Source organism: Miniopterus schreibersii, assembly GCF_964146895.1.
Source record: "Miniopterus schreibersii genome assembly, chromosome: 2".
Classification (NCBI taxonomy): domain Eukaryota; kingdom Metazoa; phylum Chordata; class Mammalia; order Chiroptera; family Miniopteridae; genus Miniopterus; species Miniopterus schreibersii.
This window is the reverse complement of record NC_138102.1, coordinates 133,079,541-133,096,545: the sequence shown is the minus strand read 5'-3', so window position 1 is coordinate 133,096,545 and position 17,005 is coordinate 133,079,541. Positions and strand designations below refer to the sequence as shown.

At 40.1% G+C, this 17,005-nt stretch overlaps 1 pseudogene across 1 annotated transcript; it reads right to left on the bottom strand.

Annotated features, from left to right (window-relative positions):
• Nucleotides 1-3,763: 3,763 nt before the first annotated feature.
• Nucleotides 3,764-4,568, bottom strand: LOC308553326 (non-selective voltage-gated ion channel VDAC3 pseudogene; annotated as a pseudogene). Its single transcript has one exon. The product of its transcript is annotated as a non-selective voltage-gated ion channel VDAC3 pseudogene (transcript).
• Nucleotides 4,569-17,005: the final 12,437 nt, after the last annotated feature.

Genomic DNA, 17,005 nt, shown 5'->3' with positions numbered 1-17,005 from the left:
ATCTTTGTGCTATGAAGTTCTATGGGTTTTGACAAGTGTATAATGCCACATATCCAACATTATAATATCATACAGAGCATTTTCACTACCTAAAAACATCCCCTGTGCTTCACCTATTCACTCCTCCCCACCCCTAAGTCCCTGGCAAGCACTGATATTTTTATGATTGCTATAGTTTTGCCGTTTCCAGAATGCCATATAATTGAAATTATACAGTATCCTCTGTTCCAACTGGCATTTCCCACATAGCCTTATGCACTTAAGATTCATCCATATCTTTTAGACATTGGCGGGTTAGTGTTGGGAGTACCATTAATAAAATAAGTACTATGTAAAATATGTATTGGCTAGAAAGCTTGTATGTCCTCAATAGGTTCTTGGAAGTGTGGCAAAATAACATATAATAAAACCAATTTTGCCATAAGCTAATTGATATAAAGAGGAGTTAAGTTCCCACAGCATCTCATCAATATTATCAACAAAACAAGGTTGAACAAAAGGATGTTATTCGAGGACCTGCTGCACTCCCCTCCCCCTCCCACCCCATGAGTCTTTGTAAAGAGAAACTCAGAAGAGGAGAGGAGGAGTTGCAAACATTTTTAGTCCTGTAGAAAGAACATCTCTTTGGGAATTTTATCAGTTCTATTCTTGTTGTAGTCTCAGTATTTAGAACAATGCCTGGACTATAGTAGCACTTAATGTTTATTTGTTGTATAATAAGTTACTACCCTCACTGAGTTGTGGTGTTAATAAAAACTTAAGTGCAATGTTACTTTTTTTTTTAATTTTTAAATTTTATTTTTGTTTAAAATATTACAGATGTCCCTTTTTCTTTCCAATGACCCATTTCACCCAGTCCCATCCCCCTCCCCAGTCCCTCTCCCCACCATTGTCCATGTCCTTGGGTTGTGCATATATGCATATAAATTCTTTGGTTACTCTCTCCCCCTCCACCCACCCACCCTCCTCCATCCCTCTGACATTCGTCAGTCTCATCTATGCTTCCATGTCATTGAATCTATTCTGTTCATCAGTTTATTAAGTTCTTTAGATTCCACATATAAGCGAGATCATGTGATATTTGTCTTTCTCTGCCTGGCTTATTTTGCTTAGCATAATATTCTCCAGGTCCATCCATACTGTCCCAAAGGGTACGAGATTCTTCCTCTTTACAGCTGCATAGTACTCCATGGTGTAAATGTCCCACAGCTTTTTTATCCACTCATCTACTGATGGGCACTTGGGCTGTTTCCACATCTTAGCTATTGTAAACTGTGCTGCTATGAACATAGGGGTGCATATATTCTTTCCAATGTTACTTTTATTGGTTTCTGTTTGTTTCATTCCAATAAAAAATTGGACTGAGTAAAGTGTAGATTTGCAGAATTTTTTCACCAATTGAATAGACTCATTAAATTATTTTTATAATCTTGAACTATCTGTGGGTATGCACAGTGTAAATTTTTTTTCTAAATTAAGCCTTTTCCCCTGTAACTAAAGTATATCAGCATTTTCTGAGAGATTTAGACTCCTTTATCAAATAAATTTGGGAATTACTCTGTAGCTGGAAGCATTATCTTAAATATATCATTGTTTTTCCTATCTTTCTCCCTTCTCTTGTTCCTTCAAAAAATAGTCAACTTTGTATTTTACTGGTTTGGGTGGGAGATGAGACATGTAGTGGGACAGAAAATAGAAATAGTCTAATTTTTTAAAAGCGTTTGGCCAGAAGGTAAAAGGGGGCTGGAGAGAGGGGAAGAGTGCTGTGGGGTGCAGACAAATGTTTAACAACCAGACCTCTATAGAGGGAGGGCAGGAAACTCTGACTTGTGACATCTGTTGATTCTTGTGGTTTAAATACTTGCATCATGGTGCAACTACTTCCAACATAACCAACATCGAGCTATTCAAGATCAAGTCTGAGTGCTTACACAATTCCAGAATATTTAACAATTGGCTCTCAGGAGTGGTCTGATTCCAGGATACCACCGAGAGTAGGTCTCCCCTTCTCATGCTCAGCCCTTTCCCTCTAGCCCAGTAAGAAAGGGATTTACCTAAACTGGGCAGAAGAAAAGGAAAGTGCGTAGGAAGACCTGAGAAGTCATTCTTGGCATGTCTAGGTAGAAAGGACCTTGCATAGCTTTATGAAATGTTTCTGGGTCTCAACTGGGCCCTGCAAGAATTTCCTAAGGAGCAAGAGAAAAGAGTGATTTATAATTCAACATCAACTGGTATGTATTGATATACTGATGACCTGGGGCTAGGAGGCTAGATTTGCATCTAGCACAACCTCCCCTCCCCCAATATCCCTGACTCCACCTCCACAGGCCTTAACATTGCCTGAGATTCCAAAACTATATCCCAGCTCCAGGGAGTAGGGACAATTCCCGGGAAAAACTGGAATGAGAGTATGCTTTCCCCTTTAGATTTTCAGAGTGGAAATTTGGTGTCATACTTTAAGCTATGTCCTAGAGAATTCTTTTTGTAATGGGAGCTATCCCATTACAACTGAAACCAGACACAGTGGGTCCAGGCTGCCTGTCACTACTTCAACCAATTAAGCAGAGACAAGGTTGAATCATATTTGAGCATTTATTCCATTATTGCCAGCAAAATGGGAGAGTAGTGGGGTTTGTCCACGTAAAATCTGCTCTGCCCTTCCCTTATTACCTGGCTGGTTATATAGGGCTGCATGCAAGGGAGAAGGGGTGGGGGGATTGGCTGCAGGGTCTGTGGTCCGTGTGTCTCCTTCCAGGAACTTGGAAGCCCGATAACAAGGTAGTTAATTTTCAGTCATGTTAGAACTCCACTTCCTGGGATCTGAGACTAGTCGGAGTTCCTGAGGCAAACTCCCGGAGGGGGTTCAGGCTCCAGGCACAGCAACCAAATCAAAGTACATCCTGTCCTTGTCTGTTCTCAAAATGCATTTTCTTTTCTGAGCAATGGACCCATTCAGGCCCTAAGGTGTCTCATCCTTTTACTGCTCTGTTTTTCTTCTTGCAGAACATTCTCCCGTTTCCCAGGGTCTGTAGGAAAACTTCTTATCTATAGTTAGTAAGGTGAGTAATTATTAAACAACTGTGGTCCTGTTCCTCTTAGGTGCCCTCCCCCTTTCACAATCACGGTTAACAGAGTGTGATCAACGTCTCTGCCCCCAACACAACTATATGTTTTATTATATGAGTTTCACAATCATCACATTACAGATTGAGAGTTACATATTACAGCCTTGCAGAAAAGAAACACGTTTAACTTCTTTAATGTGAGCATTTCATAATCTTAAAATCACTTTTAAAAATATAGCACCATTTAGCATCTTTATTTATTTTTTATTTTAAAATGTGATGGGTTTATTTTTTTTTTACTCTGATGCAAAACCAAACATTCCACTACAGCACAAAGACGAATATATTAAAAGGTCATGGAAAAATGGTGTGGGACATGCAGGACGTGATGTACAAACTGGAGGGTTGGGCCATTTTCTTTATAACATGACACTACACTGTTGCTGAGGAGCACATTTAAAATAATACTGAGGAACTGAAATGTGGTGCACACATGACAACTTCCAGGCATGCCTCCAAGCACCTCCCTTAGGATGCACTTGTGATCTTTAGACTTCGGTTTGGGGAGGATTGACATTCTTTGGAAGAATAAAGAGTTCACACTTTTGAAATTTCAGAGAAGAATTTTAAGGCCAAAACATAGTGGCTTCATATCTCTTCACCTCCAGGGAGAAATGTGATGCTTTATTCAAACTGCATTAAGCCTCTAGTTCAAATCCCAGCCCAACCTTGTGACCTCCTGCACTGAAGTTCCTTCCATCAATTAAAGCTGAGAGGGTCAGTTTGACTCCTGGTAGAAGAGCCTGAGTATGACCCAGTGCAATCAGGCTGGCATTATTTACTTTAGCAGATTGAGAAGTTCTATGATCCAACTTGTATTTAGCAGCGATGCCAAAACGGGTGTTGTTATTGCCAGCTGTCCAAGTGAGGTTTATTGACGTCTCAGTCTTCTCATTAACCTTCTGGTAGATAGACCCTCCAAATTCAGTGCCATCATTCACATGAGTGTGCAGCTGGAAGTCTGCACCCTTGTAACCCAGGGCGAAATTATTCTGCGACAGTTTGGATTTGGCTGTGTCAAAACTCATCCGATAGCCAGCAAGCCAACCTTCAAAGGCTAACACAGCCCAGCCATGGATGACTGGGCCAGCAAAATCTATATCAACATTACCGCCAAGACGGAAACAATCCGTTTATAGGAGGTCTTCAGTTTCCCACTCTTCTTTCCTGTGTTCGGTACAAACATAGTATCAAGAGTCAGTTTCAACCCTTCAGCCAGCTTATTCTCCAAAGAGTTTTCTGTTCCAAGAGTACTGTCTGTGTTCCATTTTTGGGTGAAGGTAAGTCCATAGTTACAGACCTTATATTTGGTCTCTAGGTTGCCTGATGCTTTCCCTGTGTCAGTATAAGCATGACCAGAAGTAGAAAACTCCACTCCACTACACGACTTGGTTCTCAGATCTGTTTTGGGCATGCCAAACCCATATCCTTTGTTGACGACATCCTTGGCAGCCTTTCCTAGGTCACAGTAAGTTGGTGTGTTACACACTATCTCCGGGTCTCTGCTCTGCAGGACAACGCTGAAGGTCTTCTTTGGCGCCATCCGCCACTATTTAGCATCTTAAAGGATTGGTTTTTCATGGAACAAATTTTGTTTTGTTTTGTGGGTGTGTGCGCATGAGTGTAGAAAGTAGGAACAATATAAAAGAGGGAATATAATGTCCATATTATTTCAAAGTTTTCTTTGTTATTTAACATATTGTGACAGCATCCCTTTGATTTTTTCCTAAGAATTTTTTTTTTGCCTTTAAAACATTTCTGGGAATAATTTGGAGGCAAACTGAAGAATTAAAGGCATGATAAATTCTCTTTCTTAAACTCTTTTCTTGAGTCATAGCACAGATTTGGAAATAGCTCCTCAGCTACTCCAACAGGACGTCAAGACAATAACTGAATAAGTCAGCAAGTGCTTAGCTAAACAGAAGCTGCTTATTACTGGAGAAGCCCTAATGATACCATTGTAATTAACCTAATTATTGATAACACAGGGGAGCAAGGGAAAGGCCAGATATAGGCATGTTCCCTGCAAAACTTTGGTGTAAGGGGACTAGACAACGGGAAGATGGACACATGCCCAGTGAAGTTGGCGTAACATAGGGAAGATACTTGCTGTAATAACAGGAAAAAGGCCTCTCTTTTCCTTTGCTGTGGCCTTCCACAGTTTAGGAGAAGCACCTGGAAATTAAACCCCAAGATCATTAATTTCTCTGATTCAAACAGCTGGGGGGGGGAGTGTGGGAGGGGGCAGAGACAAAATAAGCTACTCTCAAGGCTACATTCTTACATGCCCCCTCCTCCCTGATGTTTTCACAACTCAGGGATAATTCGAAACAAGGAGTCTCTGGTTAGTAGAAAGTTCCCTCCTCTCCCCCCCCCCCCCCGCCCCTTCAAACAAGCCTCTTTTGAACTCCAAAACTTTTGCTCTAAGCATGTTTTATAGGCTTGGGAAAAATACTGATAAGACACCTCCCTAGGACATCCGCCGGACTGTCTCCTGGAAAGCAAACAAACTATAACTTTTTTTTTAAATCCTCACCAGAAGATATTTTTTTCAGTGCTTTTCAAAGGGAGTGGAGAGGAGAGAGAGAGAGAGAGAAAGAGAGTGAGAGTGAGAGTGGGGGGGGACATCGGTGAGAGAGACGCACAGATTAGTTGCCTTCGGCACGCACCCCAACTGGGGCTGGGGATCGAGCCTGCAGCCAAGCAAGGTATGTGCCCTTGGTCGGAATCAAAGCCGAGACCCTTCAGTCCACAGGCCGGCGCTCTAACCACTGAGCCAAACCAGCTAGGTCCAAACTATACCTTTTCAAGACACCCCCTGGTATCTGCTCAACTTCAGCCCCCAAACCAGCCTCCCTTCCTTGTCACTTAGCAACAGCCAGGGCTTCAAAGTAGAAGCCACCTTTCGTCTTCTGCTCCTGTATTGATTAGCAATGCTTTCCCCTCGTGGAAAGTAAAAGAAACTTCCTCTCTGCATTTCTCCTTTTAATTGTGAATTCTTTCACAGCCCTCATCACCAGCCAAACCCTAACATTTTGGTGGCCTGTACAGGGAGTTAATGTTTCTTCTGCTCCACCTTCTCCTCCATCTCCAGCTGCATCTCTTACTTTAGCTGTGAATTCTTTCACAGGCCGAGTCACCGGCCAAACCCTAACACTTGCCTGTCACTCATACCTGGGGACAGAGATAGTTGGCCAGAATGGGTGTGGCCACTGCAAGGAAGTGAAGATTTGGGATGTTTAATCCCCTGAACAAAGGAATTCACCCTCTTGCGCTTTTGGGACACTTGGGACTCTTGTTGCTTGGGGCACACTCTCCTGCATTCTCCTGTGTGGCCCGCGGCCATGCGGACCCCTTCATACAGTGGACTAGTCGACTGTAACTAGCCTGATGCCGAACTGGACCCGGCTCCAACATGGAAAGGAAACTCTGGACACTGGCTTTGCTTCTGGCTTTACTGAAACCCCAGCTATACTTCTATGACTGGACTAAGGAAAATGGGACTGTAGACACCCAGGGATATAATTCCATGGAAGTAAAGCTTTCTAACTTACCTCATCCTCTTGTGGGGGCCTCCGGAAATGCTTATTCCGTGGTACCCCCAGAACCCCACTTCCACCCATAGCACGAAGAGAGAAGTTTCTAATTAGCAGATTGGGATTTAGTGGTAGATTTTAAAGACTTTCTTAAAAATGTTTCTAAGCTAGCCACATCTCCCATTTCTTCCTGTCTGTTGAGGTTTCAGAAAAGAGGGAGCACCCCTGGCCAGTGTGGCTCAGTGGTTAGAGTGTAGGCCTACTCACCACAGGGCCAGGAGTTTGATTGCCAGTCAAGGGCGGTACCTGGGTTACAGATTCGATCCCCGGCCCAGGTTGGGGCGAGTGTGGGGGCAACCAATTGATGTGTCTCTCTTACATTGATGTTTCTCTCTCTCTCCCCCTCCCTCCCTCTCTTCCACTCTCTCTAAAAATCAATGGGAAAATATCCTTGGGTGAGAATTAACAAAAAATTAAAAAGAAAGAAAGGAGAAAGAAAGAAAAGAGGGAGTATGGCTAGGCGTGATCTCCCGACCTCACCAACAAAGGCATCTAAGTGCTTTGTGCCCTTGCATTCTCTGTCCCTCTTTCTCTCCCCCTCTCTCTTTCTCATACACACACATTTTCTTGTCTTTATGGAAAGAATTATATCATTTGAAGTTTGCATTAAAAAAGCTGTCAATTGTATCAACTTCTATAGCCTATCAACTTAAAAAACACAACTCTATCAACTTTTCTACAATTGTATCAACAACTATGGTTTAAGAAAGTCTCCATCGTCCAATGCTATCAATTACCTCATTCAATACACCTTTAAACTCAGATTACCCAGGAATGTTCTAAAAATAAAGCAGCACAAGAAATAAATATCTTAAAAAGGAAACTGACTTCTATATCTTTGGAATTTCCTCTAGTTTCTTGCTGAAACTCTGGTAACTCTGATAACTATTCCATTCACCTGATGAGATACGGACTGCTGGCTTAGTCAAGAAAGAAAGAAAAAAGCCCAGCCAGCGTGGGTCAGTGGTCGAGTATCGACCCATGAACCACTCGATCACGGTTCCATTCCCGGCCAGGGCACATGCTGGGGTTGCGGGCTTGATCCTTAGTAGGGGGCGTGCAGGAGGCAGCCGATCAATGACTCTCTCATCATTGATGTTTCTAGCTCTCTATCTTCCCTTTCTTCTCTCTGAAATAAATAAAAACATATTTTTTTAAAAAGAAAAGAAAAAATTGTTTAAAGTAGGTATTTAAACTGAGGGCACCATAGAAGATTACTCTAAATTTTCCAGAATTTGTGGCTAAATAATTTAAAATCATCTCAAGTGACATGGGATTACATTTAGATAAGAATAAAAATTATTATTTTCTACTTTTGTCAAGACTCCTTAAAAATACACCCTAGAATATAGTTTAAAATGAATAGCTCTTTCCTGCCTCTTTTAAATTTTTCTTTATTGTCATGGATCATACGACATTGTTATTCATCCACTCATTCATCCATCTAGTCATTCATTTACACATTTACAGGTAAACATTTATTAACAACTCTTTATATTCCAGGCATGGCACCAAAACAGCCATGGGGAAATGCCAAAAAATGATAATACCTGGTATCAAGCACAATAATATGTCAATATGCTGTGAAGACACAAAAAATGAAATAATAATGAATCAGAGGTTTCATAGGATTTAAGATCTGGACAAGGAATTAGAGGCCATCTAGTCCAATGCCCTCATTTTATAAATAGGAAACCAAGGCCCAGAAACGCTGACCTTCATACACCTGGTTAGCGTAGCTTGGCATTGCTGTCAATTATTGATGGGATAATTAGTTAATTTTAAAGATAACACCCAAAGGCAGTTAATATCATCCCATTTTACAAATAAAGAAGCTAAATTTGGGAAAATGAAATAATGCATCCAAATATACTGTTAGTAAATGGCAGATGTCTGATTCCAACCCATCTCTGTCTGAATCTCAAACTGAGCTCTGAAACCTCGCATCGTTATTTCCTCTAAAGTAATATCTCCTAACATCTAGTCCAGTGATTTATTTCTCTGTAAGATTTTTCTGCATACTCCATAATGTAGCATATCTAAATTTAATCTAAACTTATGCCCTCCAAATATAAATATATCAGTGATTGAGATTATATCCTGTAAGTGAAAAATGCTCCAATATTCCTGTCAGAATAATTCTAAAACTAGTGAAATAGTTTACAAAGGCAAATCTTTAGTAGTTATTTTAGATTGCATGTAATTTTCTTTAAAAACAGTACCCAAGAAGAAAACATTGGGATATTCAAATACATTCACTTTCTCCCCCAGTTTTTGGATACACTATTCCCCTTTTGGAAGACAGTGGAAGAAATTTTTCTTGCTTCTCAGGGTCAGGACAAGCCATTCTCTGGAACGGCTGGTTTGGTTTCAGCTTATGAGCACTGTGAATCTTGTAATTGGTCACATCTCCTCTTTAGCAGGAAGCTGCACATGGGACCCTCACATAGTCCCTGCTTTATAATTAATTGGTTTTTGTTATTTTATTTATCTTTATTAAGTGATAGCTTTCTTCAGGCCCAGAATTTTCTGGCTCAGAACTATGACTACCTAATTAGTTAGTAAAGGGAACTCCAGACAGGTAAGATGGGAAAAAGAGACTACTGGGGCAAATGGAAGATTTTCTGAGTAGTAAAACTATTTATTTTTATTCCAAAAATAAAGTTATTTGCTTTATCACCAATAATAAAAGTTTCCTTACAAGGCCATCTATAAAACAAAATGTTTGAAAATATGAGAACTTCTAACCTTTAATGTTATCTCCTGTGGAATGTAACTTGTAATTCCAAAACATTGTACGCTAATTGGTTGTTATGGGTAACAGCATTCAAATCGGTGTTTATATAATTTTCAGTTATATGAAGTTTTCACCTTTTTCTTCTGCACAAGAACCTCAAAAACTTCCTATCTATCTTTTTCCTATGTGGTCAAAAACACACTTAATAAATCAATGACTTAAACTAAAACAACACATAAAAGAGGCTTTCATTTTAATAATGTAAAACAACTGGAAAGTTAGTTTAGGACCATATATAGACAAACCTAAGGCACCATAAACGTACCCCATCCCTAAGAACTGGTGGCACTCAGAATAAAGGAAGGTCAGGGCAAGGAAGGGTTAGCCTGGGAAAACTACAGTGAGGTGATCCTTGGCCTTCAATGAGCAAACATAGAATTTAAATAGGAAAGAACATTAGTTAGAGCGTTCTAGGAATGTAAGATATAATCAGTGCATATTTTCTCCTATTGAGAGCTAGAACTAAGTTTGAATAGACTGTGAGTGTTTGAATGTCCTTACCTGCTTATCCTTTAAAACTCAGTTCAGTCCTTACAGCTTCCAGGGTGCTTTCTTTGATCTCCAATATTTGACTTCATGCCTACTCTTTGGGCTCCCTCTATAGTCCTTTCTCTTACAATTTACCATATTAAATGTATATCACAGTGCCTGTGCTTGCATGTCCATGTATTCCAGTATTTTTAAAGCTACAGTCAATGGTTTATTCATCTATGCTAGTTCCAGTTCACTGACTTGAAGGGCTTTAAATACTACAGAAATAAGTTGAGCTTAATTTGAGAGTCAAAAGGAGTCATTGTAAATTCTTGAGCTAAAAAGCAATATGGTTATAGAAGTATTTCTGGAATATTAGATTTTGAGCAGTGGGAAGTCTGGATTAGGAAGGGAAGATAGTAGAAATAGAAAGACCAAAAAGCTAACACAACACACTAATAATAATGCTTTATATATACATAATTATTTTGTGAAAGATGCTTTCTGTGTGATTTCTTAGAAATCTAAGCATTTACTTCTAGGATATTATTAGTCTTATCTTAAGGATGAAGGATCTTGGAGAGGATAGTGACTTGGCCCACATCACATAGAGAAAAGAGACAGGAATTGAAGCTTCTTTAAGTCTGAGTTTAGGATTCTTTGTGTTCTATAGAGAGAAGGTAACAGAAGGCTTTATCTAAGTGTTAGCAGTAATACAGGGACAAAGGAAAACACCTGCCAAACCATGAGACTGCAGAACTAGATTACTGGTTGCAGGTTACACTCCACTTAGATGGAGTGTAAAGAAAGAGGTGAAGTCAAAGATGCTGCCTGGAATGCAGCTCTGGGGACCCTGTTACATAAATGATAACGTGTGCTTACGGGGTCGTGCACAGGCAAAGCTTTCCTAGGTGTGAGTAGTACTTTGTGATAAAAACACTGAAAATTTGTTTTTGTCACTTACTATGAATCTGCAGGATCAGAGTCAAACATAATGATACCCATAGTGCATTTCAAACAAACTGACTCCTAAGTAGGTTTTTCATCTATAATAGACTTTTTAAATGGCCCAAGCAACTGTTTTGGTTTTTTTAAAAATATATCTTTATTGATTTCAGAGAGAGGAAGGGAGAGGGAGAGAGAGATAGAAACATCATTGATGAGAGAGTCATTGATCGGCTGCCTCCTGCATGCCCCCAACTGGGAATCGAGCCCGCAACCCGGGCATGTGCCCTGACCGGGAATCGAACCCCAATCGCCTGGATCCTAGGTCAAGGCTCAACTGCTGAGCCACACCCAGCCGGGAGCAGCTGTTTTTGATCTTACCTTTTGTGTAGAGGACAGAATTGCCAATATTCCTTCCTGAAGGGTAGAGATGGAAAGCTTTCCTCTAAGATTCCGCTGGACGATCTTTAAGGTCATGGTCAGTGTGTTATTCTTCTGTGTTAATTTCAGTTCTTTGAATCCAGGAGCAGTGGATACCAGGAGGGTTGTTTCAGCTTAATTTGAGAGCAAAAAGGGAATTGTAAATATTCGACTTCAAGTGTACTTTTGAGGATGTGTTTGAGTAGTGGACAGCATGGATTAGGAAGGAAAAGATGATAAAGGTAAGAAGACAAGAGACCTTAAATAAATGGGAGAGTTCAATATCTGATGTAAATGCTATACCTTAAAGCTTTTGAAACCGAGTTCCTTTGAATAAATTGAATATTTGTTGTTTAAAAAAAATCTGATGTCAAAGAACAGAAACAAGGAGGACTTTGCGATCACTATGGCTAAGGCAAGAGAAATCTAGTTTGAGTGCTTAGATACAACCCAGGAAAGATAGCTATTTCCTTTACATTGACTTGCTAAGTCTTAGGAGTGATAAAAAACAGATGCCCTGGGAGAACTGGGCTCATTTTCAAACTCTCTTTACAAAGCTCTCACCTGAAATGCATTTTGGAGGGTGTGTGAAGAAAGTCATAAATACAGTTGGTTGGGGAAATTGAATTCCATTGACTGTCTATTTCCTCCCTGGGTTCTCTCTGGTACAAGCTCTTCTCTTCTTTGCTGATCCCCAGAGTTTATCTACTGCTCCAGTTCCTGCTGTAACAGCTGGTGATAGCCTCCACTAAACTTGAAAAATCATCCTCAGTGGACGTGTCGGGTCAGGGTTGAATAGAGAGAAAAAATGTTTGGCCAGATGCTTTTCTTTTGTCAATTTAATACTGAAGTCTTCATGTTCATCCTGGACTAGACAAAAAGATTAAGGTGGAATATTGTCACATTATTGGCTCTTTCCACTCTATTACTATAATATGTAACCCCCACTTTTTTAGGATGGAAGTGGGGATCAGAGTTAGCTTGGTTGTCAAGAAAATGAACAGGTCTTGATAACATTCATATAGATGCCTGCCACAAATCAAATAGTTGGTATAGGAAACTATCTGCATGCAATTGATTTCATGCCCACTCTTGGTGCTTCCTAGGCTTCCTCTATATTCTCTCTTATAATTTACCATATTACATGGACATCCCTCTCCCTGCTTGTATGTCCATGTATTACACTATTTTTAAGGCGAGAGCCAATGCTTTATTTATCTATCCACATTAATTCCAGTTCACTGAACTGAAGGCTTCAGATGCCATGGAAAAGCAGTGATTTACAGGCACCTTACATGGATCTCAAAGGATGTGGCTCAGTTTCTCCGGAGATAAGGCCAGAGAAGCAGCATGCTGTAGTGCAAGAGGGATGGGATTTAGAGGCATTCATTCATTCACACTTTATTCAATCAACAAACATTTATTGAATGCCTACTATCTGCCAGGTGCTGAGATACCCTCCTGCTCCCAAACCTAAAATACGTGTAACCTAAAAAAACTGCTTAGTCTACTTGAGTTTCACTTTCCATATTTGCGAAATGAAGGTATTAATACTTGTTCAATGGGTTTGGTTATATGGAATAAATAAGATCATGTATGCAAGTGCCCATCCCAGGAAGCTGGCAGTGCTTAATAAGATATACAGAGTAAAAAGCTGTCATTCAGAGTATAGTTCAGCTTCAGAGCCCATCAAATTTTAGCAGATGGCAGCAGATAAATATAAAACAGCTAAATACAATTTTAGAGATACATTTTAACAGAATGTGTTTGTTTTTTTAACTCTTAACATTTGGAGAAAAACTCACCAAAAAAAAAAAAAGAATTTTATAGACTCCCTGTCAGTGGCTGAATGTTTGTCCCCCCAGAATTCATATGTTGAAACCTAATTCCTAATGTGATTATATTTGGAGGGTGAGACCTTTGAGAGGTGATCAAGTTCTGAATGGAGCCCCCATGAATGGGATTAGTGCTCTTTTAAAAGAGGCCCCAGAAAAAAGCTGTGATATATTTACACCATGGAATACTATGCAGCTGTAAAAAAGAAGGATCTCTTATCCTTTGGGACAGCATGGATGGACCTGGAGAAGTATTATGCTAAGCAAAATAAGCTAGTCAGAGAAAGCAAGTATTACATGATCTCACTCACATGTGGAATCTAATGAACAAAATAAACTGATGAACAAAATAGATCCAGAGACACAGAAGCATGGAACAGTCTGAAGAATTTCAGAGGGAAAGCAGAGGTGGAAGAGTGTGGGGAGAGATTAATTAAAGAACTTATAGGCATATATGCATAACCTATGGATACAGGCATTAGTGTGGAGAAGGCCTCAGGGTGGGCGGGGACAGATTCCAGGTAGAGGGGATCAATGGGCGGAAAAAGGGAACATCTGCAATACTATCAACAATAAAGATAAATTTAAATAAATAAATAAATAAATAAATAAATAAATAAATAAATAAAATAAAAGAGGCCCCAGAGCCTAGTGGGAGATGGAGAATGGGGGGGGGGGGCAGTAGGTGTCAGGAGTGGAGTGGAGGGGGTCAATGGAGGAAAAAAGGGGAACATCTGTAATACTTTTAACAATAAAAATTTTAAAAATAAATAAATAAAAGAGGCCCCAGAGAGATCACTCACCCCATCCCCCATGTGAGGTGACATCAAGAAGACAGCAGTCTTTGAACCAGGAAGCAGGCGATCACCACACACTCAGTCTGCTGGTGCCTCTATCTAGAATTATGGAAAAGAAATTTCTGTTGTTTATAAACCACCCAATCTATGGTAGTTTGTTATAGGAGCTCAAACAGACTAAAACAGTACTTAAAAGTAAAATTTCTTTTTTGTGTTCGAATAGCTGTTTTTCCAAATACCCACATGATTTGCACCTTTTAAACTACATGCCCAGATGAGGTCACAGGAAAAATAAGTATTGGCTTTCCAATCATGTCCAAGGTCAAGAGAATCTTGTGAGATGTAGTTACTGACTAAAGATCAAGCGTGGGAAGGTGTTTTTATCTTTCCCTGGACTGACTGTTCTTCTTCATCTTCTTAGCAACTTAGATATAGCCTAAAGGAACATTTTAAATGTCTGCAAATCTGTATTTTTTTGACATTATGTTTTTCTGAGCAGATCAATGGGCCATATATATGATGTTGCCTTTCTGTTTCTTTTTTAAAAAAATTTATCTTTATTGTTGAAAGTATTACAGATATCCCCCTTTTTCTCCCATTGATCCCTCCACCCCACATCTGCCCCCCCCAGGCCTTCACCATACTATTGTCTGTATCCATGGGTTATGCATTTAAGTTCTTTGATTAATCCCCCCCCCCCCCCCCCCGCCTTCCCACTGAGATATATTAGTCTGTTCCATGCTTCTGTGTCTCTGGATCTATTTCGTTCATCAGTTTATTTCATTCATTAGATTCTACATATGAGTGAGACCATGTAAAACTGAATCAGAAAGAATCAGAAAACCTGAATAGGCCAATAACAACCGATGAAATCGAAGCAGTAATAAAAAAAACTCCCAGCAAACAAAAGCCCTGGTCCAGACAGCTTCCCAGGGGAGCTTTCTAATTCTTCAAGCTGTAGGGTTAGGTAGTTTACTAAAAATTTTTCTTGCTTTTTAAGGTAGGCCTGTAGGGCTATGAACTTCCCTCTTATGACTGCTTTCATTGTATGCTTGTCATCTAATTCGCTGATCTGATCCTCAGCTTCCTCTAATCTGCTGTTTATTCCTCCCAATGTGTTCTTTATTTCTGCTGTGCCATTCTTCATTTCTGACTGGTCATTTTTCATAGTTTCTCTTTTTTCATGCTGTGGAGCATCCTTACAATCAGTATTCTGATCTGATAGATGGCTTATTTCCATTTCATTTAGCTCTCTTTCTGGAGACCTCTTGTTTTTTCATTTGGGGCTTGTTTTTTTGTCTTCCCATTTTGGCTCCCATTTCGGGGGGGGAGCAGATGCAGGGTGGAGGAGATCAATGGGAAAAAAGGGGGGATATCTGTAATACTTTCAACAATAAAAATAAGTTAAAAAAGAAGTATGATGGTACTTAACCTCTGGAAAACGCTTATTTTTCGTTATCTTAGTACCATTTAATTTTTTAGATTATATGCATGTATTACATTGTTAAAATAGGAAAAAAATTGCAATGAAAAAGACTAAACAGTATAAACATAGTAAAGATATACAGTTATCAGATAGAACATTTTCAATAGATTAATAATGCTACTGTGAGATGACTATGTCCAGGAGCTATGGGAATATAGTTTAATTATCTTGCCTGTGGGGAAAGATCTAATATGGAAGAAACACTCCAGTGTCCCTCTTAGAAAAAAGAGGCTTAAGGAATGGGCCTCTATGAGGTAGACTGTGATCCTAGGGCAGTTAGGTAGGGAAAATATTCTGCACTGGAGGGCAGTGTTCCCCTTGTTTCATCAGGAACATAGCCTCTCTTTCTAAAGTTACTCTTTCTTTAGCCTTTGAGTTCCCAGGGCCAGTCTGTGGCCTAGGTCTGGAATCTGGGAACCGCAAAGGGAATTCTGAGGGCAACATTCTGGTGCAAGAAGCAGAGTAAGGAACCTCAGAGACCGCTTCCCAGGAAGTGACCACACTGGACAATTGGATGTTACCTTGCCATTTCTGAGGCTACCTATGCCAGATATGGGACCAATCTTGGATGAAACTTTGAAAATGGTTAGGCAATACTTCTCATCACCATATAGCAAAAAGCTCCAAGACCCTCTAAGGCCTGGCTACTCTGGATCAGCAGGCTGTCATCACCAGGGAGGCTGTTGGAAATCCAGAATCTTATAATCAGCCCCAGGCAATCATAATCTGCTGGATCAGATCATATACATTTGAATGAGATCCTTGGGTTATTTGTAAATTAAAGTTTGCGCCTGGCACTGGTCCGAGGAACCAGGATACGGAGACCATCGGGTGGGCTGAAGAGAACTGTGTGAGCAAGTGCTGAAAGGCCGGGGTGAAAGCTGGTCTCCAGGTGGAAGCGGGCTGAAGGCGGCCTGGGTGGAAGCAGCTGGTGAGCACAGGGCAGGGCTGTGTTCCAGGGCTACGTGGGCTAGCACAGTGTGGGGACGTCAATGTCAGACGCCAATTACTGGAAAGGAGGAAAGAATTTTCAGATTAAGAAATGAAATATTTTAGTTTAGAGACTTGTCTTTAGCTCCACACCCTGCCCTCCACTCAACCCAAAGTTGGACAGGCAAATTGGAAAGGCATGCACAAGACGGGTAGACATAGGGACCTGTTTCAAGGTCAAAGAAATTATAGCTAAGGAGAAATCATTTCTCCCCTCTTCCTGAAATGTGCAGAGACAAACATTCTGCATTTGAATAAGAGAGAAAAATAACACCTAATTAAGCCTAAAATATTCAGAAGAATAGGAGAATTCATAAAACTTAATGACAGGGGTCCCTTAATCTCTCATTTACCAATGGAACTACTGAGCTGGTCACACACTTTCAATTTCTACAGAGAAATTCATTAATCAAAAGATTTGAAATGGTAAAGACTAATTGTAGTAGCTCTTTATTCTAATGAAGATATAAATCATACTGGCATTTTATTTTCCAAAGATTCGGAACTTTTTATATCTCCTGGAATGTCAATATAGGCCTTGAA